Below are 27,073 nucleotides of genomic sequence, written 5' to 3'. Positions count from 1 at the left end.
GTACATCCACATGAGATATTACTCATCAATAAAAACAAACGACTAATACACATTTCAAAATGGATGAACCTGAAACACATGATAATGAAAGTAGTCAGACACCAAAGGCAATGTATACTATACGTTTTCATTTATATGGCATTCTGGAAAAGGCAAAATGAAGGGAAGAGAAAACCTATCAGTGGTTGCCAGTGACTAGGTGTGGGGTAGTGATTAAGTACAAAACAAGAGAAGGAAAATTTCTGGAGTGATATAACTGTTTTCTATCTTGACTGTGGTGGTGGTTACATAATTAGGTATGTCAAAACTCATAGAACTCTACACTAAGAAGGGTGAATACGGGGAACAATATTGTATAAAAATGCATAAATGAATGAGATAGATAGATAGATAGATGGATGGATGGATGGATGGATGGATGGATGGATGGATGGATGGATAGATAGATAGATAGATAGATAGATAGATAGATAGATAGATAGATAGATAGATAGATAGGATGGATGGACAGACAAACGAATAAGATAAGGGAGAGTTTTCTATGCTTTTTCACTCTTCACACATCCTGCATCCAGTTAGATAGATAGATAGATAGATAGATAGATAGATAGATAGATAGATAGATAGATAGATCCTGTGTAGATATTTTAACAAAACTTTAACAAATGCAATCAACCTATTCTTATTGTCCTTGTATTTCTAATTGCATTCACCTCCTGTCAAGAGAAGTACCTCTGAGGACTTTAATATTGCACTATGTTTTCCTGAGAATAGATACCATTAGGGAGAATGGAAACAATTTATGAACCCTGAATACCTAAGGAGGTTGAATGGTAGTATCACCTTCAATAAATGGAGAAAGCTATAGAGAGGAGAAACACTAAAGACACACGTGGTTGCATTGTAACCCTCTCTGAAAACTTGTTTTACAATGCTGCACCCTGGAGATAGAGAGAAGGAAGCTGAGGTTATTACTACTTTGATCTTCTCTGTGTTGCCCTTCTTTTTGAGGATATCACTCCTGCCTCTCTGCATCCATATTTTTAGAACCTCCTGCATAATCAATAATGTGTAGCCACAACCTGATAATAAGACCACCTGACTGTCTTGTCATTGGATGTAGATAGTACAAGGTATTCATTTGTGCATTCTCCAGCTCCATGTACTAAAAGTAATCTCCATACCCGAAAGGAAAAAAAGGAAAGGGTTTAATACTGCAGGTTTTAATATTTTAATACTAATTGATAAAGAAAGGAATGTAAATTCCAGAAAACTGCAAAGCAACGGGTAGTAAAATTAAATAAAAATAACATTCTTTTCAAGAGCCCACTTGGAGGAGACTCTGAGATGAAGACTCATTCATCATCTCTGTATTCATCAGCTTATGAAACATTATAGTATTAAAAAGGCCCACTGTCTCTCATAGACAGAAAGCCAGAAAATCAATTTGTGAGTCATGAAAAGTAATGGCAAGTAATAGTAATGAGGCACTTAGTAATTCGTAATGGCATGTGGGAAGTAGGATGTTTTTATTTGTTTGTTTTTTTATCAAAATAACATTTTTATTTAGAATGGTTTAGAGTGAGTTTTCCAATACATAAAATCTAGGCATTCTTTTAGTCGTTAGGTAGGAAATAGTCTTCTTTTAAGCAGATAAGCTCATCTTAAGCAAAATGTGGAAACTGAAATTAGTGGGTTTTGCCTTGCTCTAAAGTACACCTTTCAGGATTACTTCCTTGGTCAGGGCTAAAATATAAAATTTAGTCAAAATCAAATTGAACACTTTTTCTTCAGAAACAAATGATTTCTAGTCAATTGGGTTTTCAAACTAGTAATTTTGATTCAAAATTCCCCAATATCTCTTTTCCAACTTTTATATATCCTTATAAATTTTCAATTTATTTTTCTTTTGTTCTTTTCATTTCTGAATCATTTTTAGGCATTTTTAAATGAGGTATGTATAATGAAGTGTAGAAAAAACTGTACACATAAAAAATAATTACATAATAAAGTATTTATTGGACTTAAGTGAAAAAAGCCAGTTACTAATCACTAATTCATATACTAATATAGTTTTTTTTTAATTTTTAAATTGTAAAATACTGTAAGATAAATTACCCCCCCAATCATTTTTAAGTGTACCAGTTCAGTGGTATTAAATACACTCATTAGGTTATGCAACCATCACCAGCATCCATCTCCATAACTCTTTTCATCTCGCAAAACAATCTCTATAGACATTAGACAATAACTCCCCCCAAGCCCTTGGAAATCATCATTCTACTTTCTGTCACCATATTTTTTGACTACCCTAAATACCTCATATATGGGGAATCATACAGTATTTGTCTTTTTGTGACTGGCCTGTTTTGCTTAGCATAATGTCCTCAAGGTTTATCTGTGCTGTAGCATATGAGAATTTCCTTCCTTTTCAAGGCTGAATAATATTTCATTGTATTATATACCACATTTTGTTTACCCATTTATTAATGGGCACTTGAGTTGTTTACATATTTTAACTACTGTGAATAATGCTGCTATGAACATAAATGTGCTATCTCTTCAAGATCCTGATTTCAATTTTGGGGGGAATACACTCAGAAGTTGAATTGCTGGATCATATAGTAGTTCTCTTTGTAATTTTTTGAGAAACCTCCATACTGTTTTCCATAGAGGCTGAACCAGTTTACAGTACATGATGGTTCCGTGTTCTCCACATCCTTGCCAAAACTTGTTTTTTACTGTTTTATTGATGATAGCCATTCTAACAGGTGCGAGGTGATATCTCATTCTGGTTTTAATTTGCATTTCTCTGATGATTATTGACATTGAATATATGTTCATATTTCTGTTGGTCATCTGTATGTCATCTTTAGCGAAATGTCTATTCAGGTTCTTTGCCCATTTTTAAATTGGATTTTTTGTTGTTGTTGTGTGTTTTTGTGTGTGTGTGTTTGGTGTTAAGTCGTATGAATTCCTGATGTATTTTAGATATTAACCCCTTATAGGATCAATCATTGGCTAACACCTTCTTCCATTCAGTAGGTTTCCTTTTCGTTTTGTTGATGGTTTCCTTCTCCATGCAGAAACACTTTAGTTTGATGTAGTCCCATTTGTTTATTTTGTTTGTTTTTTTCCATTGCCAAGGAGACATATCCAAAAACAAATTACTAACAGTAATGTTAAAGAGTTTATTGCCTATGTTTCTTTCATAAGTTTTAAGGTTTCAGGTCTTACATTTAAGTCTTTAATGCATTTTGACTTTATTCTTATATATGGCATATGAAGGTGATCCAGTTTCATTTTTTTGCGTGTATCTGTCCAGTGGCATCTTAATTATGATGTCTTGATGTGGGCCTCTTTGGGTCCAACTTGTTTGAGACTCCCTGCACTTCCTGGACTTTTATGTCTAATTCCTTCACCAGGTTAGGAAAGTTTTTGGTCATTATTTATTCAAATAGGTTTTTCAATCCTTTTCTCTCCCTCTCTCTTTCTGACACTCCTATGATGCAAATGTTGTACGCTTGAGGTTGTCCCAGAAATCCCTTAAATTATCCTTTTCTTTTAAAATTCATTTTTCATTTTTCTCTTCTAATTGGGTGTTTTCTGCAAGCTTGTCTTCCAGATCACTGATTTGATCCTCTGCTTCATCTAATCTGCTGTTATTCTACCTAATGTAGTCTTCATTTCAGTTATTATATTCTTCATTTCGGACTGGTTCTTTCTTATAGTTTCTATCTCTTGTTGAGGTCCTCACTGAGTTAATCTATTCAACCCCTAAATTCATTAAGCATCCTTACACCTAGTGTTTTGAATTGTGTATGTGGTAGATTGCTTGCCTTCTGCTTCTGCTTCTTTTTTTTTTTTTTTCTGGAATTTTGTCCTGTTCTTTCATTTGGGACATGTTTCTTCAACTCCTCATCTTGGCTGCCCTCCTGTGTTTGTTTCTATGTATAAGGTATATCTGCTATGTCTCCCAGTCTTGGCAGGGTGGCCTTATGCAGGTGTTCTGTGAGGTCCAGTGACATATTATCCTTGTCATCTGAGCTGGGTGCTCCATGGGTGTCCACTCTGTGGGTTGTGCGTGCCCTCTTGTTGTAGATAAGCCTTGAGTGCTGTTGGCACACCAGTGGGTGAGACTAACCCTCAGGCTGATTGGCTGTGAGGACTGGCCATGACTACAACAGATGAGCTATCGTTCAGGGTCTGACTTCACATAGCAGGATTCACTTTAGCTGGTCTCTGATGATTGCCAACTCTGCTCTTTGGATGTGTCATTTGTGGAATTAGTTGTGTGGTACTCTGGAATGGTCTGAAGCTGGCCACTTGGTGTGTTGGTTCTGGTAACCTGTGGGAGGAACTCCTGTGCAGGCCCAAGACAGCCACTGCCTGTGCCCAGCCAGGGACCACCTAGTAGGAGTTACAAAGTGATCTATAGTTGGTAGCTCCCTGTGCTGGGCATGAAGGTGCCTGGGAGAGGTTATGCTGCAAACTGAGGTCTGCTGCAACTAGTGTCAGGCTTGGGGCCACTTAGCATGAGTTAAAGGGCATGCCAAGGCCAACCTCTGCTTGTTTGGGATTTGTAGATCTTTGAAAAATTTTAGGAAAGTCTGCAGCACAAGCAGAGGCAGGTTATTTGTATGGAAAAGCCGCTGAAAGACATTTGGACTGGGTGCACAATTAGGTGTGGTAAGGTCTCAGGGAATGACCATTGTGGTGCGAGCAGTTTTAACCAGGTCAATGGAGCATTCAGATCAGTACCTACCTACCTGCACTTGTAGGCTGGGTAGGGGGAAGGCTCAATAAATGAACAATTGTGCTTGCCAGCACTTCCTTCCTGGAGAGAACTGCCCCTCCAGCCCTCACACCTAAGCTCAATTCAGTTCTTCCCCGTATGTCCTTGGCACTTTTCAAGATTTTGCCCCTGTGTTGGGGCTCTGAGCAAGTTGAGTCTTTGAGTGAGTGAATCTGTGCACAAGCCCTTTAAGATCTGCAGTGCCTAGGTCTCTAGAAGCCCATTGTCTTTCTCAGACACAAAACCTGCTGGTTTTCAGTCAAATGTTATGGGGATTTCTCTGCCTCTTACTGGTGCCCTTGGCTGGGGTGCCTGGTGTAGGGCTGGGACCCCTTGCTTTTCAGAAAGGACCTCTGCAGCTGGGATATCCCTCCTGATTTTAACCACCATATCGTAGGTGTGGGACCAGCCCATTCAATGTCTTCAGCTCTCATATTAGTCTCAGCATAAATTCTTCTTTATAACCTTAGTGATAGAAATTCTGGTCAGCTAGTCTTCAGGTGGCTGTCCATGATGGTTGTTTTATAATTTAGTTGTAATTTTGATGTGGTCATGGGAAGAGGTGAACACAGCATCTATCTCCTCCACCATCTTGATTGCAAATCTGTTTTAAAGTCTGTCTAACACATCTTCCATCAGGCCTTTTTCAGGGACAGTTGATGTATTGTTTTGTTGTTGTTGTTGTTGTTGTTTTGTGTTGGTTTTTTTTTTCCGCTTTGTATAGGCCATACTTTCCTGTTTCCCCTAGAAGTTGCAAGCCTTCAATAGACTCCAGAGTTCCAAATTATTTGCATTAGACATATTCTGCCAGTGAAATTGTTGTCTAGGTGGGGAGACTGATTTCTGGTGTTTCCTATTCTGCTATCGTCCCATAATCCTCTGACTTAACTTATTTTTATTAAATCAATTGATTCAAAACAGTTCTCATCTTCCAAACTTTATTTTTCTTTTTTTCATATGTATAACCTTTTTGGCAAACATCAATTCATCCCTCTAATATGTGTCAATTATTTGAAGATGCCTCCCAACAGCTTCAGTTTTACTCTGTATAAGGCCTGTATAAGGTATTCCAAAGAAATTAGAATGCAGTATCTGCAAGCCAGCCACAAGCCAGACCAAAGGGCCCTTAAATAGGGACCACCGAAGTGGAGCAACAACAACAACAACAACAAAGGCAGGACTTTATTAAAACTTCTAGTAGAAAGGTCAGTCTGAAAGTGAGATTGTCCTGCCTTCTGAAAAATCAACAAAGTTTTGATATATTACAGGCATGTGTCACAGGAGCCTTGCAACTCCAGGAGCTTCCCAAGTCACATCATTCTGGAATCACTGGGTCCAAAGATCGGAATCCAACTCTGTAAGTTCTGGCTGTCAGTCAGAAAACCTTGATTGGCATGGGTGAATTTACTGCAGACTGATGGGAGGGAGGGTGTAGTAGTGCTTTGCTGATTGCTACTCCACCACAACCTCTACCCAACCGGAAAGGTACAATCTTTGACATTAAGCTTTATAAAAGAATCTGATCAAGAGGACAAGTGCATAAAGCACTAAGATCCCCAGCCCCACTTTAACCAAAGCAGATTTCTGGAATTCTAACTTCTTAATTCAGTTCAGCTATGATCAGGCACACCATTCAGCTCCACTCTGCACTTGTACTATTCTAAACTGTCATGTGTTTTTACATCATAAGGAGACACTAAGATACAAATAGGAAGTGAGATTGGAGAATAAAGAGAATCTGTCAAACTGAATTATCTATTGTATGAAAATATATATAAAAGGTCAATAAAGCTCTGTTCCTAAAGGGCCCTTCCAGGGCTTTAGGGGAGTGTGTGTGTGTGTGTGTATGTATGTATGTAATTGTACAAACACCAATATTCATTGCAATGGGGTTTGATCTTAATTTATTGCTCACTGGACATGTATACTAAAAAATTGAATTTGACACCAAATGCTATTTGGTGAATTTGATACCAAAACTATTAGGGCATTGACATAATGCATCAGTTCAAGTTAAAATAATAATTACATTTTCTATCCATTTTTTATAAAGGTAAAGCATTTCTATTGTACTGTTCTCTGAGTTTGCCTCCTAGAATTAAATGACCTAGCTTTTGTGGTATTCAAGTAGACACACTGTGACCATCCATTTTTCCTCATATATTTTCTTTAAAAGTGAAAAGTCAACTGATATTTTGAAGTAAAAATATCCATATGACTTGTCCTAAAATACATATAACCAAAATTTAAAGACTCTTCAGAAATTGTTAACATTTAAGTCCATCTACTTAGAGTTGCTAACTAACTAGCGATTGCTTATATGTCTCAGATTCTAGATTTATTCATTTTTCTTTCAGACTTTATATCCTACTTAAACTAACAATAAAATTTCACCATTAAATGCGTAGTCAGAAAATTCAAAGGCCTATGGATAAATGCTTTGCTTAAAACCATTTCATGTTAACATTTTTACTAGATTGTACAACTCTGCCATAAAGTTAATGCTCCAGACACCTCTAAAATGCTATATTTTTTTTTTTTCCAGCACGGGGATCCTTGTTCTTCCTCAGGGTACACCTAAAGCTTAGATAAGAGTCAGGTATTCCCTTTAAAGTGATAATCCAAAAGAAAAGTTCTGTGCCTATAATGTACCTATCTCCCTTCTAGGTACTCTGTGGGAGAAAATACAAGATAGTTTTAATTAGTCCAATTGATTCTCTTATCTAATTCTCCATAAAGGCCTCCTAACCCCTTTCCTTGCTTCTACATGGGCCTCACTTTCCACCCCACCCCCACTCCACCACCCGACAAGCTGTGAAAATCCATCCTTTAAAAATCATATGTAATAGTATAGCATATGAAGTATTTATCTGTAGCAAAAGTTTGATATTTGCATTTCTTTCTTGTGACAATCCCTAGCTTAGTTTTCAGGGAAAAAAAATGCAAATGGCTAAACTGAATTTAGGTATTTTCTGGGGTAAGACAGGGGCAATCGATGAAACCAAAAAAAAAAAAAGAAATGTTTTGGACCTCTCCTTTGGACCTCTCCTACCTGTAGGAGGAGATGAATAAAAGAATTTGGATGGATGAGAGGATTTTTCTAGGGTGAAAGAGTATTTTTGGAGCATTGGATTTTTTTGCACTTTCCCCTTGGGGAGGGTTGCATCCTTAGCACTTACATATTTTCTTGATAAATTGCTCTTTTCATTGGGAGGTCTAGTTTGTGCATGAATGTTCCCTTGCAGATATTCTCCAAACCATCAGATAATGTTTCTTGAACTGGGGTCAAGGATGGTTCTAAACATAAGGCTAGTTTACCACAGTACATCATTGTACACAGGGTAAGCTGCTAAAGCATAGGAGACAAGTATAAATGGAAGACAAAATATTAAAGTTAATTTGGGCAAGACAAAGCTTACCCTCAGTTTCTTGGAGAGCAACTGTTGGTTTTCCAGTACTTCCTAGGTTTTCAGTGAGATACAGTAAGCCATTGATGACAGCAAATTTGCAAGTCCTCTCTCCCAACTAGCCCTTCCCCCAAGACTCCCCTCTGCTTCCCCACTCACCTGCCCAGAAACCACTCAGTGGGATCAATGTGTCTTATCAGCTGACAGTGAAGAACAGGCCTATTGCTGAAGGATGAACAGTTGAAGAAAGAGCATACCTCCCAGATATTCCAACAGCAGGTGACTTTTGGGGTGCAGGGAGTTCATGGGGGATTCAGAATCAAGCCAGCAGAGCCACAGGGATGACACCAGCAGACAGGGCTGGCAGCGAATTGATTACAAATCAGATAGAAAACTCTTCTATTTTTTCCTACTTTCCTGTGCTCCTTGTAAACAATTTTCACTCTCTAGCTGAATGAAAATGAACTAAGTAAAATACAAACCCCTTGGAGTTTTCTGAGGAGGAGATTTGAAGAAAAAGTATTAAATTGTAAAGAGTAACTGAAATAGTGATAATAATTGAACTTGTCTAAATAGTTTAGCTAGAGAAATTTAATTTTAAACTGGCAGTGACTAGAAAACCATTGTACCAACAGAGTTGATTTCTATGGGATAAATTTGTATGGGTCATCTGCTCCAGGCGGATGAGGATTCCAGCCCAGGAGGCAGAGATGTAGTCATTAAACTGTTCCAATGAGCTTCACCACTCAAAAATCATAGCATGTCACTCTCCTGCTTAAAATTATCCAATGGCTTCCCTTTGTATTTGCAATAAACGCCAAATGCTACCATGGCATACAAGGCTCCAGAGGTCTGACCTTTTCTCATATTCATTCATCCTTCTTCGGCAATCTAATCTGCTTCCTGACATTCCAATGAACTAAGCTTCTTTCCACACCAGGCCTTCAGCATTTTACTCTCTCCACCTAGAATACTCTTTCCCTAGATCTCTGCATGACTGAGACCTCGTCCTGGATGTCTAGGCTCAAAACACATCTTTTCAGGGAAGCCTTTCCTAATCACCCTAAGTCAATCTTGATGAACTCATTCCACCTTATATTTCTCATCGACTATATCATGCACAGAAAATATCTATGGGTTTATTGGTTACTTGTTTATTGTCTGTTTCACTTACTAGAATGTAAATTCATGAAGTAAAGCAACACGTCTATTTTGTTCACCACTCTTCCTAGAACCTAAAACAGGATTGGGAAGATTGCAAATGCTCAATAAATATTTATGGATTGAATGAATCCAGGCTAGTAATCATTGTTATCAAAATGCTATTTTAAATGTAACCTTCAACAAAGGAAGACTTAAGTGGCTCTACTTTAGAAATCTGATATAGAAACCTTCTACACAAATACACAAAAGGGCAACAACACACACATAGCAAGCAGAGGTGGAGAAGAAGAAATCATGCCATAGAAAGAGTCAAGTTTATGAAAGGAAAAAGAAATAGAATTTTACCTTATGATCAGAGTGTGATTTTATTGCTCTAGGTCAATAGACCGAATGATTGATTGATTGACTGATTGATTGAAAGACTGATTGCATTAATGATCTCAATGAATGCCTCCTACACTATTTCTATGCCTCTTTTTCCTCTAACGTTATAGTCTCCTCCCAGTCTGACTCTGAGATCAATCATGTGACTTCTTATTGCCAAAGGGATGTTATTAATCATCATGAAAGCAAAAGTTTGATAAGAATATGTATGGATTTTCAGGCACAGTTGGATTTATCTGCTGTGTACATCTGCCTCTCCATGAGCACATACTGAAACCTACCAGAGAAATTTGAGACACATATGAAAACTAAGTGAGGCCATCAAGCAAGTCACTATCTGGCCAACCTCCCAATGAGAGAGCCCATAACAACTCAGCAACCCACAGATATATAAATAAGCCCAGCTAAAAACTAGAAGAGATGCACAGCTGATATGAAGACTCAAAAATTTTAGGTTTGTTTTCCGTGCCTTGATTATTGAAGCAAGAGAAAACTGACAGTAGATAACTGGGTTTAAAGGAAAGGAACCATTTGTACGCTGATGCCTCTTAAATCCACAGCCCTAAATTTATCTCTCTAGTCCATTTATTTATTTTGAACATAAGATTCATAAATAATACTGTCTATTTTTATGTTGACAATAACAGCAACACAATTTGTTGAGCACCGATTTTTGCTAAGCATTGGTATGCATTTTCTATGAAATATCTCATTTAATGTTTGTAACAATCATTTACATGTAGACACATTGAGGCTTATATTGGGTGAGTACTTCTCCAAGTATCCCCTACCTAGTAAACGGTAGTAAGTCTAGGACTCATACCCAGAAAATTCAGTTCCATAGTCTGTGCCCTTACCCACTAGGCTTTTCTCTCCTTATAGTCCTAGCCATTGGCCAGAATATCCTGAGGATAGCTCAGAGCCAACATGTACAACCTGGTTGAGCAAAATCCTCTCTGCAAGCTTCCACAAACCTATTTTTCCTGCTATAATTTTTACCTTACCAGGAAAAATAGAGCCATATCCAAGAAAACGTTCTCACCCTGCTCGCCTCCATATCAGTTAGTAACAAGGTCCTGTTTAACTCCTAAGTATCTCAGCTGTTTATCTCCTTTTCAACATGACCACTGTTACTGCCCTAGAATAAAATCTCATCATTTAGTAAAACCTTCTGACTAATAATTTTGTCTCCAGTCTGGCCTCCTTTCCATTCTCCTCTCTTATGTTAGAATAAGCATTCTAAAATCTAACTCCCACCCTTTCTGCTCAAGATTCTTCAATGGTTCCTTGTAGCCTTTTATGTTTTTAAAGCCCTTAGCATGACCTGTAAGCCGTTTCATGATCTGGTCTATACCAGGCCTTCAGTGTGTATTTACCCACATTCCCCTACAGTACCTCACCTTCCGCCATTCTGAGCTACTTCAGTTCCTGGAATATTACATATTTTTTTGTGGCACCATTTCTTTTAATTTACTAATCCCATTTGGAACTTTTTTCTTCTAGCTTGCTGATCATCTTGTACGTATTCTTCAAGATTACTCATGCTTCACTGGCTCTTGGAAGCCATCCTAGAAATATATTTACTGCAACCCCAACTCTGCCATCCCATCTCTGAAGGCAATTAGGAAGGCCAAGATGGTGCATGTCTCTATTACGGTCTTTATCACACTGTGTTGTCATTTTTGGTTGTCTTGTCTGCCTCTCTGCACAAGACTGAGATCTCCTAAGTGCAAACACGTGCCTTGTTAATTGTGCTGGTCTCAGCATCTGGCACAAGGCAGATATTCAATGAATACAATCTAGATGAAAGAATGAATAAATGCATGAATCATTATCTTTATTTTACTACTCAACCTAGGAGCAAAACTCATTTGGTTCATGAAATTTTACAAAGGAGTTCTTAAAAGGAAAAAGGAAGCATTTAAAGGAGAATGGTAACTAAATGCAAAGGAAGATTCTGATGAAATCTTACTTTATGCCTCTCTGAGATGGTACCTCACTGAATATAAAACACCTCTGAACAATTGTGATACTAGATCAAGAGTTTATGATGATCATATACATTATTCTTTGGAAGCCCAAAAAGGAATATAAAATTAAACATAGCCTTATCTGACACTTAATACATAATTACTACATTTCCCTTTCTTCTTTATCCGTAAAATATTCCTTGCAACAGATAATACAATAAACTCTTCCCTTTCATATGGAATAACATATAAACTTTGAATATGTTTTTTTTAATTGCAGTTGACATTCAATATTATTTTATATTAGTTTCAGGTGTATAAGATAGTGGTTACACATTTATATAATTTACAAAGTAATCCCTCTCAGTTTAGTACCACCTGGCACTATACATAGTTATTACAATATTATTGACTATATTCTCTATGCTGTACTTTACATCCCATGACTATTTTGTAACTACTACCTTATTTTGACATGTATAATGCACTCCCATGTATAATGTGCACCCATGTTTTTGGTCTACACTTTCAGTGAAAAAAATCTTTCATTTAAAATTTTTAATTCAAATTTTTATTTGTTTACATTTAAGTACTTGTTTTTTGTATTATAAGGTAATTTTAGCATGTATTTTTTTAACAAGAAATTTTATGTAACAAATAATTACATAATAGAGGAACAGATGCAAGATACAAGAAATTTTATGTACCGGTAACAAACAGAAGGCCAAGAACTCTCTGTAGCTACAAGTTTGTCATAAGTTCGACAAAACTGATTATAGTATTCCAGGGTATTATTTTGCATATGGATATCATTATGGATTTCTAGTTACACTTTTAACTCATAAGCATAAATAAAAGAATTAAAAACATTTATATAGATACAGAATTAGTACTACCCATGTATAATGTGCACCCTTACTTTTCCCTCACAAATTGGGCAAAAAAGTATGCATTATAAATGGCAAAATGCAGTAATTTGTACTTCTTAATCCCTTCACCTTTTTCACCCAGGACCCCTACTCCCCTCCCATCTGACAACCATCAGTTTGTTCTCTGCATCTATGAGTCTGTTTCTGTTTTGTTTGTTCATTTATTTTGTTCTTTAGATTCCACATGTAAGGGAGATAATATGGTATTTGTCTTTCTCAGTTTGACTTATTTCACTTAGCGTAATACCTTCCAGCTTCACCTGTGTTGTTGCAAGTGGTAAGATTTCATTCTTTTTTATGGCAGAGTAATAGCCTATTGTATATATGCATCACATCTTCTTTATCCAATCGTCTACTGATGGACACTTGGGTTACTTCCATAACTTGGCTATTGTCAATAAGACTGCAGTGAACATTGGGGTACATATATATTTTCAAACAATGTTTTGGACTTTTTCAGATAAATGCAGAGAATTGGAATTGCTGGGTCATAAGGTAGTTCTATCTTTAATCATTTGAAGAACCTCCAAACTGTTTTCCATAGTGGCTGCACCAATTTGTAATCCCACCAACAGTACACACGGGCTCCCTTTTCACACATCCTCATAAGCACTTGTATGTTGATTTAGTGATGATAGCCATTGTGACAGGAGTGAGGTGATAGCTCATTGTGGCTTTAATTTACATTTCTCTCATGAGTGAAGTTGAGCATCTTTTCATATCTATTGGCCATTTGTATGTCCTCTTCCTTCTGTTTACTGAATATTCTGTCTCATTAAAAAATGTATGGAATATTTATCCACTGACTACACCATGTATTATTAAGAAATATAAGCAGCTGAACTGCTATTTGGAAAGCCTATGCAGAACATAACAAGAGGATTATAGTCAACTCTTTTTTCATGTGGCATAACAACATTCTATAACACAAAACTAAAGTGTTCAAACCAGGCATTCATCATGACCCTTCTCGGATGTGGGCTCTTCAGTAGCTTGGCCCAACATCTAGAACACAATCCAACCATTTTTTTATGAGGAAAACTAAGAATTATTTTATGTATTTAGTCCAAATACTAGTCACTTCATTATTATACTATGTAAAAGTTTATTGAACTCAAAGAAATATGGAAGAATAAGGCAATTATTTAAAGATATTTTCTGGAAAATAAAGATCTTTAGAAGACTACATTATCTGTATTGTACCCTAAACATGGAGAGATGATGATTTTTTTTTTTTGCTTCATTTATCAACATCACAATGCAATTCTTTGAACCCTGTAAATTAGGTAAAATAGGGTCTATAGTAAGACAGTAGTCAGACAGTAGTGACTGAAAAGTTATCAATAAAACAATTGAATCCCAATGTGAAAGTAGTGCTTGATTTTTCACAGGTAACATGTACATTTTATCTGTGTCTTTCAAGACCTTGCTTAAGAATAATAAATTAATTTTATACACAGACATAGGGCCAATAGGAGACATTATTTTAAGGAAATGACATACCACTGTGCACCCTTTAAATTACACTCTGCATGCTATTTATGTTGGGTTCACCAAGTAGCCAATATTGAGTAAAAATATTCATATAAACATATCAATAAATATCAGACTTATACAAAAAAGTTATAATGTGACTGTGTATTTGAGTATACATACTCACTTTCTAGACCTATAATTTGAGACAACTAATATCCTAAATTACTCCAAAGATACAAAGGAATAAGTCTGTTACATCAGATCAATGTCACCAGGAATTTGAGCAACCTGACTGGCATATACTTCATTTCTTCTATTTAGTAAATATACTACTGTAGTCCCAATGTGTATACTAGAACTCTAGTGTTCTAGAAGGATCCTTCTATTGGAGAAGTGGGATCCTTCTACAATTCACAATAGAATGATCTGATTGTTTTATATTTGACTAAGTTTAAGTCTTCAATATATCAAATAAATCAGATTTGAATGCTGCCACTTGTAGGGAAAAAAAAAACTGTCTACACTCAATGAGACTTGGGCACCCTGAACATAATCTTAAAGAGTGGATCAATAATTTGGAAAATTAAACTCTACTACTCTAGATTTATTAAACATGTTCAATGTTTTGAATCAACTCATGTGTCACATACCAGTGTGGAATTGTTAGAGCCATGTGTAACCTAGGGACTGAGTAACACAACAGACTGAGTAGTAGATCAGTAAGATATGTACGTACTTTGTCATGTTAGAGAAAGCTTTCACTTGTTAAAGAAACTTATTTAAAATGAATATTTTCATGCTCTTCTCCTGACATGTTTACTTTCTTAGACCTAGGGTGTATCTTTTGAGGCCAGACAAGCACCAATCTGTGGCTCAGCATTGTGGAAACCACTGATAAAAAGCATGCTGATCAAGGCTGGCGAGACAGTCAGAAGTCTGGATATGAAGGGCCCAGTAAAGTAGTTGTGAGGATTAATTTAATGCATATGGAACGTACTTGGCACACAGTCAATGTTCAATAAACCTTAATTATTGTTGCTATTGTTTTCATTTAAAATCAACATTTGTATTTTCATTAAATTTTCTTTACAAAAGGGAAATGGAATATGTTTAATTTATCAATAAATTTCCCATAGAGTGCATCTTTTCTTTTAGGGTGGGGCAGGCAAATTTCAGTCAATTTGGTTTGCTATGTGTATTAAAACAATCTGGCACACCTATATTTAACCAAATGCACTTTCATTTACTTAGAAATTCCCATAAAATGCATTCACAGAGCTAAATTCTACTAATTGGATAATATTTCTATCAGAAAGCATAAGATAGTAGAAGAAAATGGAAGTTTTGGAATATTTTGCACTTGCTTTCAAAATCCTAGATCTGTCAATTAACAGCTGTATGATCTCAACCTTTTGAAACTGAGTTTCCTCATTTATATGCATACCTCACACAATTGTTAGTGAATTTAATTAGATTATACATAAAAAACCATGTATCTGAAATATATAGTAGACATATAAAGAAAAGTCAGTTCTCCTTATCTTCACTCCCTTTCTCAATTCCCATATAAGCCAATAAATTAGAATTTGTTCACCGTTTCAGTAAAATTTTTTTTCATATATATTTGCACCAAAACTTCAAATGATTTAGTTTCTATTTAAAAACAGCACTCTATTTTGTACTCTCGACACATGTCTTCAAAATTGAGTATTACCTTACAGCTCATGTTTATATCACTGGGAGTTGTGTCTGAGTGAGGCTGGCAGAGTCGGATGCACTTTGGATGTATATTCTAGTGCACCGAAAACCTGGAAAGTAAATTAGGAAGGGAAACCTATTTCAAATTAAAATATAAAGAATTTGGGATGTAAAGTATAGCAGATATATTTGTGGTTAAGAATGAGGGACCTAAAATCAAACTTCCTGTGGTTAAGTATTAACACTTCCACTTGTTATCTGTAGCTTTGGTCGAAACACTTATCCTCACTGAACCCCCGTTTATGGATAATGACAGTAGTTACCTCATAGGATAAGAATTAAATGAGATAATGCAATGGAGTGCTTAGCATAATGCTCAATAAATAAATATTAATTATAGTGACACTCTCAGAGTATAACAATACATTTGTTTTAGTTACAAATAAGAAATTCTAGTGCTAGTAAAACAGTTTGAATTTTTTCAAAACACTATGTATTACCGTAGGACAAATTCATCAGTCCTTCTCCAGGGCTACTGACACGTTGTCATTACCCATTCTATTATACTTTACAATTTACCATCAGAAGATTTTCCTTCCCACATAATTGCCCCTAGGCCCCTCTCCAACCCTTTCTTAGACATTTCCCGTTCCCCCTCTAGGAAAACCCTTCCATTGTAAATCAGTCCCCTTATACATCCAAGTGTTCACAGAATGCTGCTTCTACCTCTTTGCCTTAAGTGAAATTTGGCTTTTTCCTGATGTAACTTTTTGGAGAATCTGTTTTATCTGCCATTGCTCTATATGTCAGGCACTGGGAGCAAAATTAATACAGATGAAATAGCCTTTGTCCCTTCAAGGCTATTATTCTTCCTCTTTGATGCAGAAAATCCCTCTTTTTGGAGCTTTGTGACATCTACCCTCTATCCCACCTGCCATGTGTAGACCTCCTAACCATATGGCCTTGCTGTTTAAGGTCTAACACCAGGCCTCCAATTGTTCTTTCTGTCTTTACAGAAGCATTTAATCCAGGTGTAAATCATTCAGCAATTTGATAATTGCTATTCTTCTCTCTCTCATCTCAAACATCTTTACCACTCCTTTACCATAGGAAACTATTCTCATGGTCACATGCTGGACCTCACCAAGCATGCACTAATGACTTACTAGGTGCCAAGCACTTCTGAGCATCAGCAGTAATCCAGACAAAAATCCCTGCTCTTATGGAACTTGCTTTAACAAAGGGCGACTCTAACCATAATGTCCTCACACCCGATTCCAAGTATACTTGCTTGCTGTCCTCTCTGACATCTCTGCATACTTCATAAACCCTTAATTTTCTCCCAGGTAAATTCCTGACCATGGCTTTACTTCCCTCTTTAGACTATACTGTATCGATGCTCTAATCATTGTCTTGTTCTCAATGCTCCCTGTCTTTGGGCCATTTCTAATCCACTACCTCAGTTCAATTTAAATACATGATTCTTTTGCCATAGGCTATAGGGTCCTGCTAGAGAAAAATGACAGAACCAAGCTTACCATTGTAACATTAAAGTGTCCAGCTTCAGATAGGATTTCAATGGAGTAAGCCAGATGATTTTCTGTTCATGGCTTCAGGTTCCTCAGGTATTATTAACTTTATCATTCTACTCAAAGACTTTGCTACTCTTTAAATCCTTATCTCTAAACAGATGACTCTTTCCTGTTCTGCAAGAATATGAAATCACCCAACAGCAAATTTATTTGCTACCTGTAATTATTCACACGTGTGTTATCTCATATTCTCAGTCACTCAACAAATATTTATTGAGAGCCTACCATATTTCAAGTTCTATTGTAAGACCTTGGGATGCATCGGAGGATAAAAATGACTATGTCTGCACTCATCTAACTTACATCCTAGTAAGGAAAATGGGCATAACACTAATATTATTATATTAGTGTTGATATAACACTAATATTGTTCTATTAGTGTTGGCATAACACTAATATTGTTATATTAGTGTTACAGGTCAGTGTTATAGGTAAACGCAAAAGTAGAACAAGGTAAAGAAGATTAGGAGTGCCAGGGTGCTTGTCTTACTAAATGCAGTGGTCACAGGAAGTCTCATTGATATCACTTTTGAGCAAAGGCTTGAGAGGTGAGTTCACTGAACGTCAGAGCTAGGCTTCAGGCTCAGAAGAGGAGAACCCATTTATCTTACATAAAATGGAATTCTCCATCTTTACATGTGTCCCCCAGGTTTGGCAACTGTTTAATGCATTCTTTTTTTCTTTCCAGCAATTTATAATATTTTCTCCCCATAAACATGGTCTGGTCTGATCTTTCTACGTTAAATAAAGATTAAGAAATCTTCTCTTACCCTGGACTAAGTCTAGTTATTTCTTCTTCTCCTACCAGGTGAGTGATTTGAAAAAAATAAACAAGCAGATGTTACAAGCTGGCAATCCATAACACCAACGTGGCTCACAAATGTGTTCCTTTTGCCACAGTCATGTTTTGAGAAACATAAATTTTAATTTAGGCAATTTTAGACACAGCACATATTTTCTACTTCACCATGGTTCACACCATTCCCTATCATATTATGGTCTCCGTTTTCCATTCATTGATGTTACCTCGGTGGTGCCTAAATCATTTGAGTTTGTAAATTTGGACTTATACTTCTGAGTATATCTGATAGCAGATTAAGAGGGACTTTTGGAAAATGACTAGCATAGTGATTAAACTATTTTATGAATATTTCCAAAATTTAAAAAATATCTGGCATTAACAGTGAAAGATAATAATGAAGAAATTCCACATAACAACATCTGGGGGATTTACTTCTTTAGTGGGAATGGATTAAATTACATGTAATCTACCCTGTAGTCAGGAGAGTATTGCTTTTCTCAATGAATAAAATAAACATTTGAATCATCCTACTATCTTACCTTCTTTGGGATTCAACAACTTAAATCTAAAATCACATGTCCATAATCCAGCTACATGGGAATCATCCTCTGAGTCAGAAAGAGTCATGCTCCTCACTTTGCCCAATCCAAAAATAGTGATTTCTACTTCCAGTCAGAGACTATGCCTCCAGCATACACCAGAGTAGGAAGTAAGTTAGCATGAACAGTGCTGGAAATTTCCAGCAATCTAGCCATTCTTTGAGATATTGCATAAACAATAAGTTTGTGAGCAGTGCAATTCTGGGGGGGAGAGAGAGAAAGAGAGAGAGATTATTCTGGATATAAAACCCTTAAGTTCTTTATGCCAACAGCCTTCTTTTGAACAAGAGTCTGAAAGTGATTTTGTACACTTAGGTTGCCATGCGTTGTACAATTTTATCCTGTTCCTCTGGTATAACAAATTAGATAAGGACACGGACAGAAACACATGGATAGAGCATGTACATTCAACAAATAGAAGATCATAGAAGATGTCACCCTTCCATCCCTCTTGTTTTGTGTAGTTACGAAAGTCAAACATGGTGAGTTCATCCCAAAATCATGCACAATTCAAATCCGTCCTTTATGTTATTCTCCAAATAAAACCCATGTGCCCAGTAAGTTAGTTAATGTATCTGTCTGTAACTGTGATACAAAAATACTACATTTTATGTCACATTTATTAAGTATAGTGTTCTGAGAAAAAGTCGTTATGTTAAATGAGTATCAAAAAGCCATTAATCTAATAATTTTATGTATGCCGAGTCTATAAAATTCAATGTTCTTGGTCTCAACTCCTATGCATTATCTGGTCCTGCCTACTGCTCCGTCATTCTTCCTCTTACTCACTCTGCCCCAGCCATCCTGACCTCTTGTTCTTCCATTATGTCAACCATACTTGTATCAAGGTCTTTGCAATGGCTGTTATCTTGCTGAGAACGCTCTTTACTCCATGTGTTAGCATGATTCATCCTTTACTTCATTGTCTCTCTTCATCAATAGAATGCCAGCTCCATGAAGACAAACACTGCTTTTATTACAGCTCTATCCCCACTGCCTTGGCACACAGTAAATGTTCAACAAATATTTGATGTTGTTGAACAAGTGAATGAATGAAATACATGTCTCTGCTTATAAAGATAGTATTAAGCAAAAGAGTCATGGCCCTAGAATAAGGGCGAAATATGACTAGTTTTTTGCTTTTTGTTTTCAGTTTTGTTTTGCTTGAAGACAATCACACTGCCCATACCACCTTGAATAATGGTGCTTGGGAATAGCTGAGAAGATGGGAGCAAATTTGAATAAGTAATCAAGGAGCCTTAAAATATACAAACCTCAGAAATAACACAAACCATTCACAAATATTTTCTATATGCCTATGAGGATCATGTGGTTTTCAAAAAATTCTCTGAGAATTGCTTTTGTCACATTAAGTCTTTGCAAACTTAACTTACGGAGAATACATTTTTTTCTTTCTTTTTTTTCTTGTTTTTTTTTTTTGGTTTTTTTTTTTTTGTAAATAGGCCAATTTAAAAAACTTAAGTTGTCTTTTGGAAATCTATCACTTTTTAAAATATTCACTTGGCTTTTCATTAAATGTTAAAATATTTTGTATGGAATGCATGAGCCCAGGTGATTAAAGATAAATTATTAATAATAACATTTGTATGACTATATTATATGCATGTTTCTATGTTATTCATGCATTTTGTCACTTGATCCTCACAACTACACTGTATCAGGAAGGACAGCCACCATATCCTTACCACATATAGGGAAACTGAACCTAGAAGAGATTCTGCAGGTTAATAAATAAGAGAAAGAGCCAGGAGTAGAAATATATATACGAGTATACATGACTCTGGGCCAGTGCTTGCTCTTCCCTTCCCAGATCCATCCTTTGAAATGCTCTCAGAAAATCAGTGGTATTTCCAGCAAGGAATACTAAAGCTTGAAGCTAGCAATCATATCCTCATTAGAGAACCCATTTTTAGCTAATCAGGCTTGGAGGCGATAACCTTATCTCTTATAGCTTTTCTAAGCAATCCCTTGCATATTGTTTGCTCTGTATTTTATACGGTGTAGGAGGAAACATCAGCAACTCCATGCATGCATCACACATGTGACATTGCAGAGCTCAGTGTGCGTCTCTAGGTACACACAACAGAAATAAGTTAGGAGAAAAATCTACCAGTAGAAACAAACTGAAACACAATCTTTCATTCTGTGAAACTGGCTTTTTTTTTCTTTTTACAAATATAATGGTCTCTAATATAATATACCCCATAAAGGTGGGTTTTAAAAATTACTCGTCATTCTAGGAAGTCTGGTTTTCATGGAAATTTAAACTTACAGAATCTTTACAGAATCATTATTCACTTCAGTCACTGTGGTTTATGAATCTCATATTCCATACATTATTTATGCATGGAAATTGCCCACACTGTCAACAAGAAAGAATTATCAGCCAGATCTCTGCACAAGAATTATGTTACTGTGTGGAGTATCAAATTCAAACTGTGTGTGTGTGTGTGTGTGTGTGTGTGTGTGTGTGTGTGTATCTGATGCTGAATATTTGCACATATTTTCCATAGCAAAACTAAACTGAATGTATTTTAACATGTCAGTTTAATGCCTGCAGAAATTTTGTACCCAAGGTAAAATCTAATCAACGCCTGTTACGTTAATTTACAGGCAGGTCATTTTGACACAAGGCAAACATGTTTCGTCTGCTCTATATTACCACATAGCTTTCTAAAAATTGCCAACCTGGGTCAGAACTGTGATCTACGAAGGCTTTGCTTTTGATAATCAGGACAACCCAAAGTAGGACAAGAACTGTCTTCTCAAATAGTTAAGATAAGAAGATAAGAGCCCACTCAATATGAACCCTCAATGTCCTTTAAACTGTTTTTTTTTTTTTTTTGGTTTTTGTTTAATCCTTCTCAGACATATAAGGGACTTGAACAGGAAAGCTTTGTGATGTTACAGTGCTCTAAGAAAGTAAAGCAATCCCATCATCAGCTCAGATGTATGTATGACCCAGTCCTGCAGGGGCCTTTGAAAGGGTGACTAATCTCAAACTGGGAAAGATGAGCTCAGACCCTCAATTTATGAATAAGAGGGGTCACTAACCTCAGGAGCTCATGCCTCTTAAGACAGAGCCAGAGAACTCCCCTGGAGTTTGACAGAAGCATTTATTTAGGCTGTTCTCAGGCTGCCGGTAAATTTAATTTCTTAGGCTCTATGAGTGACCTTGCCTTGGCTATGTTTTGCTCTATGTTGATAATAAGCATTAACAGACTCATAGGCATATTTTGAGGATTAAAAAAAAACCAAAAAAACTATAAAACATATGCAAATGTGCCTGACACTTAAAATATTAGCTTTTTCAAAATTGTGCAGTAGTGATTTCCCAACAGAATACAGTATTTATCTACGTTTCCTTCATACATAATGGATACTTACATTCAATAAACATTTACGTGTTATAGGTAATAATCTTTTCCCTATCTCCTACTTCCTAAATGGACCCCAGTTTTTTATTTAGTTGCTGACCACTTTCCTGAGCTTCATATTTGTATACCCAACTTCCAACAGACATCTGTACTTGGGTATCTACTAGACATCTCAATCTTAATATGATTCAAATGGAATCAATTTCTTTATATCCTCCACTCCTCCCCAAGTCTCTTCATCTCAGTAAATAACATTCACCTGGTTACTTAAGATGAAAACACAGAAGTCATCCTTGATCCCTCTCTATAAACTACAGACCACATTTACGTCCATAGCAGGTATTGTCTCTACTTTCAAGATTTATCCTAGATGTGGTATTTCCCGTATCTACTACCACCAACACCATCTAGTCCAAACCATCATCGCTCACTTTAAACATAGCAAAAACCTCAGTAATGTTTTCCTTGATTCTTTCTTGACTCGATACAATCTTTCACAAAAGAGACATTTATTATATTAAATGAAAAGAAGCAGAATAAAAATTTACACAATCACTAAAATAACTATGTTACAATAAATAGCCTGGGGTAAAAACATCAAAATGTGCATAATGGGTAAGTTATTTTTCCTACTTTGTTGTATTTGTCAAAGTTTTGACAATAGTTTAACATTACAGTTATAATCAGAAAAATATTTTATGAAAATTAAAATTACACTGAAAAATATGTAAGAACAACTGAATTCTTTTTTGTAGCTCTTGAAAGCACATGGGAATACTATTCTATTCTATTACTCTCTGCAATTTATGCCTCTATGTGTCCAGCTCTAAAATGACACTAACGTACGTAAATGTAGATAAGGGCATTTCTCAAACTTGAAGACATTTTAAAATGCTATGCAACTATCTATTTCTCATTCTATGTGCTAATTTTGCAGATATTACTATGTTGTGGTAATTTTAAAGATTAATTTATAAATTCTCTAAAGAATTGTTTTGAAATTATTCTTAGACCTATAGTCTGCATTAAATACATAAGGGTTATAGTTATGAATTATAGATATGACACATTCTTTAGGGGACTTATTCTACATAAATATATTCCCCAAAATGAATACTCCCCAAAATATCATATCTCTTGAAACTTCCCTTCTAACTTGCTTTATAATTGTTACCCTTGCTAGATCTTTTCCATTAACAATGAACTGGAGATACTGAATTTACTTTTTCTCTGTATTAGGAATGGTTAAATTTACATAATGATAAAATTATTTTTGTGATATGCTCAGTGTTACAAAATTTAACCTTATGTACACCTCCATATTCCAAATTTATAACTACAAAGAAGATGACATTTAAAGAACAGCAGCACAGATATTAACAATGCTGTTTGATTTTTATAAGAGATACTTTAAGGGAAATGGAAGGGTCATTTATATGCTAAGTCACAGTCTTCCTCTTCTAGGAGAATTAGTCTACTGTTCCTTTGCATTACAAGTCATTTTGTAATTATGGCAACCTGTTAACAAGAGATTTCGCTTCTGCATTTATTTGAAAATGCTTCTAACTGTTATCTTGGGAATGTTCTGCACTGAATAGTTATATCCTACAGTTATATCCTTGACTCTTTTATTATAGATTAATCTTATGTAAAATAGCTTTATAAAATAGTGATTTTAATGTAGATTACTTGAGATTATGATTTTTGGTGAGGTTTAAAGTCTATATTTATAAATAAGATTAACAAATGCATAGGGCAAATGCTATTTACTTGTCACAGATTTAATAGTGTCCCACTTGGGAAGTAAGATGCTGCTGTTTATGTAGATACCAGCCATTATTTTTGCATTATTTTATTTTAAATTGTTTGAATTTTTAATTAAATCTGATAATAGTTATTATTAGAAAGTAATCCAGTCATCCAGGAGTATAGTCAAAACAAATGCATTAGTCTCACCTTGCTATTCTTTCTGTAGTTCTATTTTTTAACACTTACGTCTTTAACCCATTTGTGTCTTTCATTCATTTCAGCAGGGTATGGTGTGAGGCAGGGATATAAATTTACAGCATTCCAAACGGATAGTCTATCTGGCAACACTGTTGTTTTGGGATCGTGGCCCTTTCCCTGAATATGACTTACTCCCTCTGCTATTTAGTAAGCTGAATCCAGATTTCCGCTCTGGATTTCAGCACCCAGATTTCTGAGCGTTGCATGGCACACCATGTTGGGCTATTTCTTCCTCAGTATTATTTATGGCAAAGTCACAGGTTATTTCTTCTGCTCTCCTGCCGTTCAATAGCTTTGAATCAGCTCACTGTTCTGCTACATCTTGGTATTGCTGCTGCCATAGCATTTCTTTAGATGTTCAACAGAGGGATCTACAATGGAAGATAATTAAAATGTTTCCTACTCCCCACCATTTATTTTCTGAATTCCAAAGATATGAGACAAAGAGGAGACTGATGTGGTAGAAAAGCAAAAGAGCTTTGAAGTTCTGCTGTCATGTCATGTATTTTTGCATTAACTTCCCTGGATAGGTTGTTCTAAATCTGCAGGTCTCAAATATTTTCCCATCACAACAGGCATTATTTACATTCATATGGATAATATCCACCCACTTTCTCCCATATTAACTATCAATCACCCCCTTTTCACTGTCATTCAACCAAATATATGCAAATGAGGGAGAATCACATTATTACTTGATTAACCTTGAATTAGCTATAATTTAATTTAGTGAAACTAATTTATTGCCAAATTCAGGTACTTGATTATTTATTTAAAAATATTACCTGTTACAAATTGTGCACCAATTTGTCTAGATGATCTCTAAGGTCTCTTCTATCTCTATTATTAAAGAGTCTATAAAAATATATCAGCCTTTGCCATAAGATGATACTAAGTAGATATTCTCTGAAGATTGCTTAAGCATAAGTCATTGAACCAGTTACCTCATTAGTTTGACCAGCCCGTGAAAAGTGAGTACTGTTGTCCTACTCAGTATCCTCATGTACTCAGCTCCTGCACAAACAATATTACATTTCCTGTGGATCACTTGGTTGATACAAAAAGCCTGTTCAACTTTGAGAGGTCTGCAGCATAATGCAAATTCAAAGAAACATATCAAATGAAGTAAAGACCTCCTTTAGGTTCCTGAAAGGAAAAAACATTGAGGTACAATGTTCCCCTTGTAGAAACCATATGAGGTATTTTACTGCCCTTTAGCTTTATGCTGGACAACAATGCTTGCCCATTATCTTAACTATGTGTGAGTTTGTAATATGAATGGTAGTATCATGCATAAGGTAACACAGTTGGTATGCAATCTTTTTTTTCCACAGTCATTCATAACTAAATGCCGGTAACCCCCACAAAACACGGCATTTCTATAACATAATTTCTCTCTAACACGGTTTGAGAATTAGAGAAATCCCCGAACAACACGGAATGTAATAAAAGGTTTTAAGAGCAAAAGATATCTCATTTGAAATTAAGGAAATCCCCGAACAACATGGAACATGATATAAGCTTAGTAGTGATGACAAAGAAAACATTATTTAATACATATTAATATGTTATACTTTGGGTGAAAATTGCTTTAGTAAAGATATTTCTCTTAATTATAAAATTACAATAGTATTTTTTTTTTAATTTTTGAAACCTAACCCCCTTTTTTGTATTAGTTCTTTGTTTCATATAACACGGATTGGCATAACACGGTATTTTTAAGGAACCCAACAACCGTGTTATACGGGGCTTGTCTGTTTACTGAATATATATCCTTTGTGTTCTATACTCAAGGTCTCCAGAAGAAAGCAAGCTTCCTTGTTTTCTTGTTGTAATGATTAAGAAACACACTGTCTTTTTCCTCATAAGCTTATGTAATATGAGTCTTTTCTATGCCTTCTCACAAATCCATGTGATTGTTGGGTTGTCATTCTTTCATATGGAATAATTTGACTTTTTCACATCTCCTTTTAGATTCTCCATTTCATTTTCTAAATAAATGTACCCTCTTTTTGTACTATCTCTTATTTTATTGATTTCAATTCATATATCAGATCTTAACTATTGATAGTCCTGTTTTTTCCACTGTATGCTATCTTTATATGCTGCTGGAGCTACACAAGTGTTGTTTTTTTAATTTAAGACTCACTGAATGACTGTGAAACTTTCATTTACTACTGAACAAAAAATATTTAAGTGTCTATTTCTATAAATTTGGCAAGGTTAAAAATATACCCCATTGTTCATTGCAGCATTATTCACAGTAGCCATGAAATGCAAACAACCAAAGTGTCCTTCCATGTATGATTGGATAAAGAAGTGGTACACATATACAATGGAATATTACTTGGCCATAAGAAAAGATGAAATATTGCCATTTGTGACAACATGGATGGATCTTGAGATTATCATGCTGAGCAAAACAAAACAGAAACAGTTGAGAACCATATGACTTCACTCATGTGGGATATAAAACTGAAAACAATAAATAAACAAGACAAACAAAAACTCGTAGATACAGACAACACTTTAATGGTTACCACCCAGTTTCTCCCATATTAACTATCAATAAGGGGAAAGTGGGGTGGTAGAAGAAGGTAAAAGAGATCAAATATATGGTGATGGAAGCAGAAATGACTCTGGGCGGTGAACACACGATACAATATATAGATGATGCATTATATACATGTACACTTGAAACCTATATAATTTTACTAACCAATGTCACTCCAATAAATTTAGTAAAGATTTAAAAAAATAATATATCTTGATGCAGATCTGGACAATACAACCTGCCATTTAATATCTTAGGCAAAATTCCTATTTTCATAATTATACAACACAACATTTTA

Source organism: Rhinolophus sinicus, chromosome 17 (genome assembly GCF_057876585.1).
Source record: "Rhinolophus sinicus isolate RSI-liver-muscle chromosome 17, RSI-T2T, whole genome shotgun sequence".
NCBI classification, from domain to species: Eukaryota; Metazoa; Chordata; class Mammalia; order Chiroptera; family Rhinolophidae; genus Rhinolophus; species Rhinolophus sinicus.
This window is presented reverse-complemented; position numbering follows the sequence as displayed.